This window comes from Lycium ferocissimum, chromosome 12 (assembly GCF_029784015.1).
Source record: "Lycium ferocissimum isolate CSIRO_LF1 chromosome 12, AGI_CSIRO_Lferr_CH_V1, whole genome shotgun sequence".
NCBI classification, from domain to species: domain Eukaryota; kingdom Viridiplantae; phylum Streptophyta; class Magnoliopsida; order Solanales; family Solanaceae; genus Lycium; species Lycium ferocissimum.
Window position 1 is genome coordinate 47,777,867 of NC_081353.1, and position 15,459 is coordinate 47,793,325.

Sequence of the window (15,459 nt, forward strand, 5' to 3'; positions counted from 1 at the left end):
AACTAAAGATATGTATAATTTAACAAAAATGTTAATTTTATGGTCTTAAACATATCACGTGAAAAGTTGAAATTAAAGAGTTGCAAAAAAAAAAAAAATTAAACCAACTGAAAAGAAAAGTAAGACGTACAAATTGAAACGGAGGGAGTAAGATATAAAACTGAACTTCTAAAGCCAAAGAAGTTTGCAATAAACTCCACAAACAAGTTGTACCATGAGTTCATTAATAATTTGAAAATTTTAGGGTGTGTTCGATACGAAGGAAAATATTTTCCAAAAAATAAGTCTGTTTCTTCCTGATTTTCTTATGTTCGGTATGCAAGAAAAGATTTAAAAGTATTTCTATATAATCTAAACAAATACTATGAAAGTAGGAGTGGTGGGGTAGGGTGATGAGGATTGGTGATACGGAGGTGGATGAAGATGAGGTGTGTTGGAAGGTGGGGAGAACACAAACAATGTAGAATGACACTTATGGAATTTGTTTTTCCTACTTTCACTAGGAAAATTATTTTCTTCATTTAAAAAAAAAAAATTATTTTAAAGGAATTTTTTTCCAAAAATTGACCAACCAAATATGAAAAGGCTGAAAAGCTCTATATCAAACACACCGTTTCTTACATTTCACATCACCTCTAAAGTGGTATCAAACTTAAAACGTGGTCATTTAATTACGTTTAAGTTCGTCTAACCTTTTTTTTTCCCTCCTAAGTTCGTCTAACTCACCTATTTGCTTACGAGAAATTTTAATTGATACAAAATACAACTAATAATATTTGTGTGAGAATAGTATTTACCCCATTCATTTCATTTTATGTCTTAGTTTTAATTTGATATGAAATTCAAAAATATATAAACAAAAAAAAAATCTCATTATCTGAAACTAAATGTATATATAATTATATACCAAATATAATTTAACTTTTGTGATTTAAATATGTCATTTTATTTTATATTTATAAACTGGAGATTTGAGGCTTTATAGAAGTTATGGGGTTGCACTAATAAACTTGATTAGAAGCCACGTAAACATGGCTAAGGATTTAAAAGGACTATGGAGGCGAGGTTTGAAATCAAATGCCAAGAAAGCAAGGCTATTAAGTAGGACGATGGGGTTGGTTTCGGGCCTGGCAATCAATCCCAATCAAGTCCAAAAGCTGCCTGGGTTAGGCGCTATGGACCCCACACTTTATGCTCTTCCTACCATTCTTTTCTTTTTCCACGTTTTTTTGTCATTTCTCTCTCCTCTTTCCTATTTTTTTTTCATTTTTTTCATTAATTTTAAAACCAATTCTATTATATAGAGATCAATTTTTTTTTTAAGATATTCTTCCGTTTTATTATTTAGTCTTTCAATTTTTCTTAAAAAATTAGTTAAACTCTGTACAAATTTAAAAAATAATAATTGGCACTCTAAAAAAAAAATGTAAAAACTGATAACCAAAAATAAATGTAGGATACTTTTAAAAGTAAAAACACCTTAGGAAATTTATTGGAATTCTTTTTTCCTTTTTCTTTTGGTATATATTATTCAAAGTTGCTACGTTCTGTACCCTAGAAATTCAAAGTTCTAAGTGTCAGCAAAGTAGACCCTGAATTTAGTGGTGTGCAAAAATCGGTTTAACCTATAAACTGAACAAAAAAAAAAGCTATTGGTTTAGCAATCTATTTGGTTAATGATTTTTTAAGATTTATGGACTACCAGCTCGATTTCAAATTTTAAGTTCTATTAACAGAAAATTTATTGGATTTTTTTTTTTTTTTTTGTATATATTCAATTCAAAGTTGCTACATAAGAATTTTCTTTTTCTTTTAGTATATATTCAATTCAAAGTGTCTATATTCTACACCCGAGAAATTCAAAGTCCAAAGTGTCATCAAAGTAGACCCTGAATTTTGGGGTGTGCAAAAATTGGTTTAACTGATAAACTAAACAAAAAAAACGTTATTGGTTTAGCAATCTATTTGGTTAATGATTTTTTAAATTTTATCGGACTACCAGCTCGATTTCAATTTTTAAGTTCTATTAACGGTTAAATCGATAACCCAGTAAGGACATAGGTTCAAACACGTTATTTGGTTAAGTTTGGCTACCAGTGTTAAACCAATTGTCTTCGAACACAATTGGTTTGGCCTCCCACATCTTTCACAGAGAAAATTCACTAAAACATACTTATTAAAGGTAATTTTAGTAAGATCTTATGTCCTCATTGGGTTATCGGTTTAACTGTTAATAGAACTTAAAATTTAAAATCGAGCTGATAGTCCATAAAACTTAAAAAATCATTAACCAAATAGATTGCTAAACATATAACTTTTTTCTCGGTTCAGTTTATCGATTAAATCGATTTTTGCACACACTAAATTCAGGGTCTACTTTGATGACACTTAGAACTTTGAATTTTTCGGGTACAGAATGTAGCAACTTTGAATAATATATACCAAAAGAAAAATGAAAAAAAGAATTTCAATAAATTTCCTAAGGTGTTTTTACTTTTAAAAGTATCCTACATTCATTTTTGGTTATCAATTTTTACATTAATATATTTTTTTTGGAGTGCCAATTATTTTCTTTTAAACTTGTATGGAGTTTAACAGATTTTTTAAGAAATAATTGAAAAGCTAAATAATAAAACGGAAGAATATCTTAAAAAATTTTGATCAACATATAATAGAATTGGTTTTAAAATTGATGAAAAAAAGAAAATGAGAAAAAATAGGAAAGAGGAGAGAGAAATGACAAAAAAACGTGGAAGAAGAAAAGAATAGTAGGAAGAGCATAAAGTATTGGGCCCCACAATATAATTGTAATAAAATACTCCCTCACAGACCATGTCATATTTATGCCTCACCCATTATAAAAATTTTCGCTGAGGTGGGTAATTCGCACGAATGCCCATCTTGGGGGTGGTTTTTAGTTTTTACCCCTCAAATCATGGGTCTTTAATTTTTATCTTTCACTTTAAGTACCAAAAAAGTGACCGAAAATTCTCTTGACATAAACCAAAAAAAAAAAAAAAAAATTGGCCTACCCTTTTCGGGCAAAGTTATATAGAAATATTTTCTTGTTCGGCATAAGTTTTGTAAGAATTAAGTTATCCGGCATAACTTTATTTCTACAGAACTTATGCCGGATAAGGTAAAGTTTCTATAAACTTATGCCGAGCGAATTAGAGACCACACAACTTATGCCAGATAACTTTATTTCTAAAAAGCTTATGCCGGACAAGGCAAAGTTTCTATGTAACTTTGCCCGTGGAAATTTTTTTTCCCGACTCTGCCAGGGATTGAACCCAGAATCTCTGGTTTCGTAGACCAACGAATAAGGATACTTTGGCCCACAAATTTTCATTAAATAAGAAGTAGCGGCAAAAATTAAAGGCCAGCGATTTGAGGGACAAAAATTAAAGACCGATCTGTATGAAGGGCAATTGGCAGAATTGCCCTTCTTTTGGGGTGGTCTTTAAATTTTTTTGCCCTCACGGTATTTGAAATCTTTAAATTTTGCCCTTCGGCTAAAACGAAAAGTTAGGGACAAGACTATTCCGGATACGAGGTTGAGACTTTTGACCTCCGATTTGTTTTAAGGCATAGTTGCTTATGATTTTATTGGTATGGAATATTAAGAAAAATTTGGGGTTAAAAGTGAATTATGAAAAGTTGACATTTCATGAAACCAAACCATATATGGCGAGGTTGAAATTGTGTGGTTATGGGTGGTTCCCACCCATGGCTTGGCAAATTTTAATTCATCCAAGCCATGTGTGGGCCATGGTACACATGGATGAACCTTATATGTATACAATAGATGACCAAGCAAGACTTATTAGTCATCTTTTCAACCTTAGAAAACTTGGAGAAAATATGGAGAAAAATGAAGAGCAACATTCGGCCATGGTGGCCGAACATGGTGCTCCAAGAATTGATCAAGAAAAAAATAATTTCTTCTAGCTTTTCAACTCCTTAGAAGGTCCTAATTAACATGGAGTAGTTGTTGGAGCAAGCAAACCATTCATTCTTGCAAGCACCAACCCTAGCCAAGTGAAGAACTAAGTGGAAAAGGTAAGGTTTAATCTTCTTTTCATATGTTGTGGATGGTTTATGGGTGTTGTAGAGTGTAGAAATGGATGAAATTCATGAAATATGATATGTTGAAGTTGGGCCGTGTAGGTGTTGGTTGTGTTGGAGTGATGAACTAATTTTATTTAGTGTTTTAGTTGTTGATTGTTGTGGATTATATGATGAAAATGAATGTTTAATGATTTAAATTGAAGTTGTAAACGTTTGGGGGCTGTTTTAGAAGTTAATGTGATTTTAATATAGTTTCTTGAATTTATGAGAATGATGTTGTTAACATGTGGATTATTGGTATAGTTCATGAATTTGGAAGAAAGAAATGTGTTGTTGTTGTTCCTATGGAAATTGGAAGGTTTCGGGTAATGTTGTAAGTTGGTTGGGTTGTTTGGAATATTGTGCGGATTGTTTGAAATGTCCTTGAATCTTGTTGAATGGTTTCGGATTAGTATTTGAATGTGTGAGCATTGGTGTTGGCTTAATTGTATGTGGTGATTTGAATGTAAATGGAATGTTGTCGAATTATGTAGAAAAGAGTTACTAACGTTAGAATGCGTTTTGAATTAATTGTTGATGTTGTTAATATGATTGTTGGTATTGTTGTTGAAGATTTGGCCGAGTTGAATTCTCGGGGTTGTTGAATTTATAGGGGAAATGCTGCCCAAATTTCTGTAGATAAAGTGCTAGCTTGGAATTGGATTCCTAAGTGCTTATGACTAATGTTTGGTGTCTAATGACGTTATTGTAGATCTTGGGAAGCCGAGACTTAAATTCGGATTAGCTTAGGAAGCGGACGAGGTATGTAAAGCCTAACCTTTCTTTCTTTTGGCATGTCTTAGTTGTAAGTAGGCTATGATACGAGCATGGGGGTAACTCTATTCTTAAGATCTGAGCATGTCTACGATTCTTATTCACTTCTTAATGTTGACATTCTTAATGTAGTCGAACTATGATCCTTATGTCTTTTGTATGATTGGATTTCAAATGTTGCATAAAGGGATTTTGTTCGTAAAAGATTCTATAACTACGAACGACCTTAACTTTCACAGACGAGCTCGAATCGCTTCGAAACGTTCGTAGAAGATTCTATAATGAATAATAACTTTAACTTTCATGGGCGGGCCCGGATTGGTTTGATACTTGTCCGTGGGCCCCGAGACTTTTCTATGTTTGGTTCTAACGACTTTTGAAAGAACTTAATGTGACTATCATCTTAACCCCGAGTGTTGATTACTTACTTATCTATTGAGTCTGTAATGATGATTTTTATGCATATGGTTACTCACGACTCTGCTCGTGCATATGTTGTTACATCTTTCGCCGAGTCCCGGGCCGGTTATGTTATCGTGCGCACTATGTTATATTCGGAGTATGATGTGTTATGGTTCGCCGAGCTCCTCGCTAGAGGGCCGGGTTCCGTATATATTTTGGTGTTATGATGTGTTATGGCGTTATGATGTGTTATGTGATATGCCGGGTTACGGAGATATGAAATCTTCTGGTGTTATGCTGTGTTATGGCGCCAATGACGGGTGGGCGACCATATTCCCTGAGCCCCATGCATGATTTGTGTTTTAAAAGTAAGCATTTTGGTATTCTGGATTTTGCACTTATTTTCTGTACTTTTGTTCCGATTATGATCCTGTTTACTATATTTCATGCTTTGCATACTCAGTACATATTTCGTACTGACCCCCTTTCTTCGGGGGCTGCGTTTCATGCCCGCAGGTACAGATACTCATTTTGGTGATCCGCCAGCTTAGGATTTCCATTCAGCTATTCTGGAGCGCTCCCTTGTTCCGGAGCCTATGTTTTGGGTACAGACACCTTTGTTATATATATGTGTATGTATATGTCTATTCAGGGGTACGGCGGGGCCCTGTCCCGTCATATGATTCTGTTATTACTCTTAGAGGTCTGTAGACATATGTGTGGGTTGTGGGTAGTCACTGTTCAGTTGTGTCTGTGTGATTTGTGTTTTGGACGTCCCCCTGTATTATGATAGCCTTGCTGGCTTATGTGCGATATCATCCGATTTGAGACGACGTCCGAAGTTGTGATGTATATATATATATATATATATATTGTGACGTTTTGGGGCGACGTTTCACTTTTCGTATGTATAAGATATTATGTTACGCTATGATCTGACGTCTGACCTTTGTATATGTATAAGTTATTTGTATGTTGATTCTGGTTAACGGGTGTGTACGGGTGCCCAGCTCGGGCACTAGTCACGGCCTACGGGGTTGGGTCGTGACAAAAGTGGTATTAGAGCAGTTCGTTCTCGGATTGTCTACAGACCGTGTCCCGCAGTCTTGTTTATGGTGTGAAGCCGGCCACACTTATAAACGGGAGGCGCGGGGCATTTAGGAATCGGTGACCCTTTTTCTGTCTTAGATCGTGCGATAGAGCCAAGTCATAGGAAATGAAATTCCTTATACTAACTTTTGATTTCAGCTGAAGGTCGACATCGACAGAAGAAAGTGATTGACGATATTCGAAGTTACAAAGCACGCAGGTAAGCAAAGGTACGAAAGATATATGTCGGGTAAGGTATTGAGGTACGATTGAAATGTAAAGTTAAAAATTGGAAGGGAAAAGTAAACAGGAAAGTGTAACAGGTGCAGTTCGAGTTGGACATACGAGGTAAGTCCATCATTTTCATACTGTTGTTGATATTGGGAGCCCTGTGTGGCTGTGATATGATATGATATGTATATATATATATATATATATATATATATATATATATATATATATATATATATATATATATATATATATATATATATATATATGTTGCCCCGTGAGGCATTGTTGGTATTTCTGCGTGCAGGTTTTGAGATAGTAAGAAATATAGAGGAAACTCGCCAAATTTTCTAAGAAATAAAAAGAGAATGAGATATGGGTTTGTGATATGCCTTGAAAGGTCGTGTCAATAGTAAGGATAGGATTTGACTAAGTTGCAAGTACGGCTGACCTTGAGAAATAAGTTAACTACCGAATTGATGGTAATAGTAATTAGGAGGTCGATATCGATATGGTAAAAAGAATTTGGAAAGGGCTTGTGATATTAAGAGATGATTTAGAAGAGGTTGGCAAATCTTGATAGAGTGTTATATTAAGGTACCAACTGAATTGATAAGCAGGGATAAATTATGACGAGTTTATAGTTAGAAGAAATAATAGTATGATTGAGACAAGAATACGAGAGGAAAAAGAATTGTGACGGATATGAATGTATTGATAAGACGAGATATTAAGGATAAGATTGACCAGAAAGGGTAAAAGGTTAAGAAGTGTTACACTATAAGATTGATTACGAACAGGATATTATGTGAATATAATAAGGATTGTTATGAAAATGAGCAAAGCCTAGCGAGGAAGTGACTAAAAGATATGACGTGATCTATGTGACTAAAGTATAAAGGTGAGCTATTGATCAAAAAAAAAAAAAAAAGAAAAAAAAAAAGAGGGATTTATGAAGTTCTTCTATAGGGAAAGTTCAGAATAGAGATTATGAGATAACGGAAATGATAGCGAGCACAAAAGAAGAAGGGGTTAATTGGAAGAAGGAGATGAAAAGAAAAGCGGGCGAGATAATAGTGCAGTAATAGATGATGACATGTGTAGCCGAGAACACGAGTAATATCAGTGACGGAACTGTGAAAGACCAAACTATAGAAAGATGAGCAACGAGGTAGAATGAGTGCTAGGAAATGACTGGTATGATAAGAACAAATAGGGATGAACAAAATATGATTTGAAAATGAGAAAGGGATTATGTAGGAGTAGTATCTTCCGAAGGATATAGAGGTATTATAAAATTCCTCGTGCGCGCGAAAGAAGGATGGACATAGACTAGAGAAATATGGTAAGGGGATACTAAAGGAAGCACCCAAGATAGACGTAATTAAATGAGTACGAATATGGAACGAAAAGGGAATACATAGTTATGAATTTAAAGGTGTAGTACGACGACATGGTGATAAGATAAGACCATTATTGAGACGAACTTGGTATGTTTTTGAGTAAGTTAGAAGCCTGTGTTGGGTACACAGTAAGGGTAAAAAGGCATAAAGCATAAAGGGGTATTGCGTGCACACGACTTCACCTCGAAAATAATGGAATCTTTAAGCGACAAAGACGGTAGGCTTAAGGAACAGATGGTGCAATATAATTTCATCAAAAGAAACAGATGATATAGGTTGAGATAAAGATACTATTTCAAGAGAACTTTGGACACTTATCGTTGGAATATAAGTGCCACCTAACTGAGAATTTGGAATGACTACAAGTATTAAATAATTATTGATTGGAGTAAGAGACCCTTTCTAATTCGGAGGGAGATGTGTTATGAGAACGTTTTGAAATCGTTAAGACTTCAACTTACTCCAGATTAGGTGATGAAGGTCATGCGGTGAGGTGGACGCTATCATACTAGCATTAGAGCATCGCATTTCATCAGAGTCCCAAAGTTAAGCGTGCTGGAGTGGGAGAAATTTTAGGATGGGTGACCCCCTGGGAAGTGTACTAAAAGTCCTATAGAGTCGGACACAGGAGAGACAAATGGGAAGCTAGGGTAGCCTAAGAGAAATCAGAGTATACAGAGTGGGCAGAACCTTAAGAGGTCACATAGGACGGGCGGGCCGAACCAGTGAAAAAGAAGGAAGGTGCATTACAGCTTTAGAAACAGGGTAAGTTGAATAGTGTTGGAAATATTTTGTAAACAAGATGGTAGCGATTATGTATACGTATGTATATGATGTCCCATACATGACTATATCGGCGGGTATGTGTATTCCAGCAATCGACGTTGTGACATATTGGAAGGCATTAATCGGACAGGGTAACGAAGCTCAAGTGAAAAAAAAAAAAAAATGGCACAAATGTTATAAGGCAAGCTGATGCTGTTTTCACTACAGGTTAAGCTCGGAAAGTTCTAATACAATGATATTTGGAAAAGAAAGAAAGTGAGTAGATGGAAGGTAAGGTGACCAAAATGTCGGAAAAAGCGAAAGAGTAAGAAACATGAGGGAGTAAAGCCTCCAAGAGAGACGACGGGCAAAGCACGGCACTATTTGGATAAAAATTTGAGGGTAGGCGTGTGAGAGGGATAGAGTGTGGTAGTATGGAACAAAAGAGGAATGTGTGGGGTTGGAGAACGGACTTCGACAAGTGGGACGAAAGGATAGTGACCACGTGCAACGATGCTAAGAGATTTCTAACTTTCGAAAGATAATTGCCGAAGACGATGGATATCAAAAAAAATTATTGGTGTATTAGGACCTCCTTAATAAAGGGGGGAAGAACATATTGGACTTGAAAGGGATTATGGCGTTCTTATGCTCCAGAAGGGAAATTTATTAGCTTGGAGCCAGAGTTCGAAACGATCGCCAATACAAGGAAATCGAAGACACGTATACTTGTGTTATGAGAGAATCGTAAGGGAGTAAGAATTTCCGTAGCCCTATGCTTTTGGGTTGTATTGCAAGATTTGAGGGATAAAGATGAAAGAAACAGTTGTGGCAGAAAGCTAAAGGAAGAGTTGTGGCAAGAGCCCAAGGATTTAGTTTGAACTCGAATTATGAGTTGCCATAAGTGTAGCTGTACTGTGAAGGATAGCGAAGGGTGCAAAACCATTTCGTATATACATACTTTGGATCGATGGAAGTAGTCCTGGGAAGGAACTAGGAGGAATAGTTTAAGGGACATAACCATTATACTCACTAGCGACAAAGTCATGTTGGGTGAGCACTCGGAATGTAAAGGTAAATGGTGACAAGGATGTAAGGACTAATGACGCGGACCATTGAACCGCAAGGAGTCAGTACAAGAGCATATTCAAGACCATTTATCCCGTTAAAGGCTATGCGAAATTATATAGAGAGACTTCACAAAGCTCTCACATCTATGATCTCAGACAGAGGAGCTCAGTTTACAGCTAACTTCTGGAGATCACTCCAGAAGGGATGAGGTCACAAGTGAATCTCGATACAGTATGTCACCCTCAGACTGACGGACAGACCGAGCGTACTATTCAGACGCTAAGGGATATGTTGCGGGCCTGCGTTATTGATTTCAGAGGCAGCTGGGATGATCATCTGCCACTTATGGAGTTTGCCTATAATAATAGCTACCATTCTAGCATCCAGATAGCCGTATGAGGCTTTGTATGGCAGAAAGTGCAGGTCACCGATTGGCTGGTTCGATGTTGGCGAAACTAAGTTAATTGGCCTAGATATGATTCAGCAAGCTATTGATAAGGTGAAGCTTATTCAGGAAAGGTTCTTAGCAGCCAGAGTCGACAGAAGTCATATGTAGATAATCGACGTCGACACTTAGAGTTCCAATTGGCGATTGAGTATTTCTGAAAGTGTCACCCATGAAGGGTGTTATGAGATTCGGCAAGAAAGGGAGGCTCAGTCCGAGGTATATTGGACCTTATCGGATTGTCCGTAAGATAGGCAAGGTTGCCTATGAATTAGATCTACCGTCGGATTTGGAAATAGTGCATTTGGTCTCCCACGTGTCAATGCTTCGCAAATGTGTAGGTGATCCTTCCGGTATTTCCCATAGATGATATCCGGGTGACGGAGAGGATTATCCTACGAGGAGCGGCCTATAGCCATACCGGATCGTCAGGTGAGAAGATTGCGTACTAAAGACATAGCTTCCGTTAAGGTATTGTGGCGGAACAATAACAGGGAAGAGATGAAGAATACGTATCCCCACTTATTTCCTATGTCTACAGGTAATCTAAATTCCTACATTGGTTATGTTGATTGATGAATGAACTGTATGTGGTAGCTATAAAAGAGACTCCCCCGAAGTGCTTATAAGACCCTATAAGACTAGTTTAACATTCGAGGACGAATGTTCTAAAGGGGGGGGAGGATGTTATATCCCGTATTTTGTACATTGGGACATTCCGAGCTAACCATGAAAAGTTAAGGACAAGACTATTCCGGGATACGAGGTTGAGACTTTTGACCTCCGATTTTGTTTTAAGGCATAAGTTGCTTATGATTTTATTGGTATGGAATATTAAGAAAAATTTGGGGTTAAAAGTGAATTATGGAAAGTTGACATTTCATGAAACCAAAACATATATGGCCGTGTGGTTATGGGTGGTTCCCACCCATGGCTTGGCAAATTTTAATTCATCCAAGCCATGTGTGGGCCATGGTACACATGGATGAATTATATATGTATACAATAGATGACAAGCACGACTTATTAGTCATCTTTTCAACCTCTAGAAAACTTGGAGAAAATTGGAGAAAAATGAAGAGCAACATTCGGCCATGGTGGCCGAATGATGGTGCCATGGAAATTGATCAAAAAAAAAATAATTTCTTCTAGCTTTTCAACTCATTGGAAGGTCCTTAATTAACATGGAGTGGTTGTTGGAGTAAGCAAACCATTCATTCTTGCAAGCACAACCCTAGCCAAGTTGAAGAACTAAGTGGAAAAGGTAAGGTTTAATCTTCTTTTACATGTGTTATGGATGGTTTATGTGTGTTGTAGTGTGTAGAAATGGATGAAATTCATGAAATTTGTGTGTTGAAGTTGAAGCCGTGTAGGTGTTGTGTGTGTTGGAGTGATGAACTAATTTTATTTAGTGTTTTGGTTGTTGATTGTTGTGGATTCTATGATGAAAATGAAGGTTTAATGATCCAAGTTGAAGTTGTAATCGTTTGTGGGTTGTTTTAGAAGCTAATGTGATTTTAATATAGTTTCTTGAATTTATGAGAATGATGTTGTTAACATGTGGATTATTGGTATAGTTCATGAATTTGGAAGAAAGAAATGTGTTGTTGTTGTTCCTATGGAAATTGGAAGGTTTCGGGTAATGTTGTAAGTGGTTGGGCCGTTTGGAATGTTGTGTGGATTGTTTGAAATGTTCTTGAATCTTGTTGAATGGTTTCGGATTAGTATTTGAATGTGTGAGCATTGGTGTTGGCTTAATTGTATGTGGTGATTTGAATGTAAATGGAATGTTGTCGAATTATGTAGAAAAGAGTTACTAACGTTAGAATGCGTTTTGAATTGATTGTTGATGTTGTTAATATGATTGTTGGTATTGTTGTTGAAGATTTGGCCGAGTTGAATTCTCGGGGTTGTTGAATTTACAGGGGAAATGCTGCCCAAATTTCTGTAGATAAAGTGCTAGCTTGGAATTGGATTCCTAAGTGCTTATGACTAATGTTTGATGTCTAACGACGTTATTGTAGATCTTGAGAAGCCGAGACTTAAGTTTGGATTAGCTTAGGAAGCGGACGAGGTATGTAAAGCCTAACCTTTCTTTCTTTTGGCATGTCTTAGTTGTAAGTAGGCTATGATACGAGCCTCGGGGTAATTCTATTCTTAAGATCCGAGCATGTATACGATTCTTATTCGCTTCTTAATGTTGGTTTTCTTAATGTAGTCGAACTAAGGTCCTTATGTTTTTATATGATTGGATTTCAAATGTTGCATAAAGAATTTTGTTCTTAAAGGATTCTGTAACTACGAACGACCGTAACTTTCATAGACGAGCTCGGATCGCTTCGAAACGTTCGTAGAAGATTTTATAACGAATAATATCCCCAACTTTCATAGGCGGGCTCGGATTGGTTTGATACTTGTCCGTGGGCCCCGAGACTTTTCTATGTTTGGTTCTAACGACTTTCTGAAAGAACTTAATGTGACTATCGTCTTAACCCTCGAGTATGATTACTTATTTATTTATTGAGTCTGTAATGATGATTTTTATGCATATGGTTACTCACGACTCTGCTCGTGCATTCTGTTGTTACATCTTTCGCCGAGTCCCGGGCCGGTTATGTCATCGTGCGCACTATGATATATTCCGGAGTATGATGTGTTATGGTTCGCCGAGTCCCTCGCTAAAGGGCCGGGTTCCGTATATATTCTGGTGTTATGATGTGTTATGGCGTTATGATGTGTTATGTGATATGCCGGGTTACGGAGATTTGAAATCTTCTGGTGTTATGATGTGTTATGGCGCCAATGACGGGTGGGCGACCATATTCCCTGAGCCCCTTGCATGATTTGTGTTTTTAAAAGTAAGCATTTTGGTATTCTGGATTTTGCACTTATTTTCTGTACTTTTTGTTCCGATTATGATCTGTTCTTGTATTTCATGCTTTGCATACTCAGTACATATTTCGTACTGACCCTCTTTCTTCGGGGGCTGCGTTTCATGCCCGCAGGTACAGATACTCGTTTTGGTGATCCGCCAGCTTAGGATTTCCATTCAGCTATCTTGGAGCGCTCCCTTGTTCCGGAGCCTATGTTTTGGGTACAGACACCTTTGTCATATATGTGTATGTATATGTCTATTCAGGGGTACGGCGGGGCCCTGTCCCGTCATATGATTCTGTTATTACTCTTAGAGGTCTGTAGACACATATGTGTGGGTTGTGGGTAGTCACTGTTCAGTTGTGTCTGTGTGATTTGTGTTTTGGACGTCCCCCTGTATTCTGATAGCCTTGCTGGCTTATGTGCGATATCATCTGCTGAAAGTTGTGACAGCGATATGTATATATATATTTGTGACAGCTTGGGGCGACGTTTCACTTTTCTGTATGTATAAGATACGGTTATGCCGCTATGATACGACGTCGACCTTTGTATATGTATAAAAAGGTTACTTGTACGGCGATTATGGTTAACAGGTGTGTATGGGTGCCCAGCTCGGGCACTAGTCGCGGCCTACGGGGTTGGGTCGTGACAATTATTGTTATGGATTATGTGATGAGAATAAAGGAATTAAATGGTTAAAGTTGAAGTTGTATTTATTTTGTGGGCTGTTGTAGAACTTGTGATGATATTAATGTAGTTTTCTTGCATATGAATGAATGATGTTGTTGTCGTGTGTGGGCTGGTATAATTCACGAATTTGGATGAAAAGAGTATATGAGATAATGTATGAGAAGCGTATGTGGTTTGCTTGGTGTATTTGTAGACGTTCGTGAGATTATCGGGCATCTTTATGTTGTTAGTTAGGGGCTGTTTTGAGTATGTTGTTGTTCTTGTTGAGTTGAAAGATTAAGTATAGTTAAGATTATATATTGTGTGTTATGTTGGTTGAATGATGTTGTTAGAAGGTCGTTTCGATGAAAATATTATGACTATGGATCATTAAGAATGACTTAAATATGTCGTAGTCGTATGTAGATTATTATCGAATGTTGTAACATGTGGGTTGATTGGAATGTTGTGCGGGCTGTTCAGAGTGTTCTCGAATCTTGTCTTGATTAGTCTCAATATAGTACTTGAACGTATGGTTATTGGTGTTGGCTTGGTTGTTATGTAAATGGTTTGAATATAAAGGAAACGCCGTCTAATTTGCTAGAAATGAGCTACTAACGTTGGAATACGTTTTGAACCTTCCCGTAGCTTAACTGTAGTTCTTGACATCTTAATATAGGTTGAGACACTTTGGGCGGCGTATACGTATTGTGTTACGGATAAGCGCTAAAGGTATGTAAAGCTATCCCTTCTTTCTTTTGGCATGTCTTAGATATAAGTGACGTATGATATGAGCTTTGGGGTAATTCTATTCATAAGTTAGAGTGTGATTCATGATTCTTATTCACTTCTTGATGTTAAAACTCTTAAAGTAGTTGAGCTACTGCCCTCGAGCCTTCTATATGTTGGATAGTAGTCGGATGTATAAGCTCTTATTCCTAAAGACCCTACGATGACTAATGTCTCTGATTCCATAAGCTATTTCACATTATCTTGATACATGTCTATGATTCCTGAGGCTCTGTTTGATATAGTTCATAGTGATATTTAAAGAGTACGTAACATGACTATCGCTTTGATACTCAAGTGCAAGTTTATTCTACTTATTCTATTGAGTCTCAGATGATGATTTAAATTGCATATAGTTGCTCACTACTCTGCTCGTGCATACTGTTACTACATCTTTCACCGTATCCCGGGCTGGGTATGTATTCGTGCACAGTTTCACTGCATTGTTCACCGAGTCCCTCATTAGAGGGTCGGGTACGGTATATATGGTATGATGATACGATGATATGATGATATGATGATACGATGATACGATGATATGATTATGGCACCGAGTCCCATGATGGGTCGGGTACGATATATGTGTACACGATGATTATCTTTATTCACCGAGTCCCATAATGGGCCGGGTACGGTATATGATAATGATATGCATGATTTCATTTCGTAAGGCACGGTACGTGGACTTCTTGGCTATTATACTTGTCTCCTATAATCTTTACTTCGGTATGATCTTTCTTATTGTATTTCATGCTTTATATACTCAGTACATATCTCGTACTGACCCCCCTTTCTTCGGGGGGCTGCGTTTCATGCCCGCAGGTACAGACACTC

The 15,459-nt window shown here is 37.0% G+C and overlaps 1 protein-coding gene across 1 annotated transcript in view; it reads right to left on the bottom strand.

The window, feature by feature from the left end:
• The window catches only part of LOC132040129 ((+)-borneol dehydrogenase 1-like), a 71,635-nt gene that overhangs the window by 28,314 nt on the left and 27,862 nt on the right, over positions 1–15,459 (bottom strand). The gene's annotated exons all lie outside the window — the stretch shown is intronic.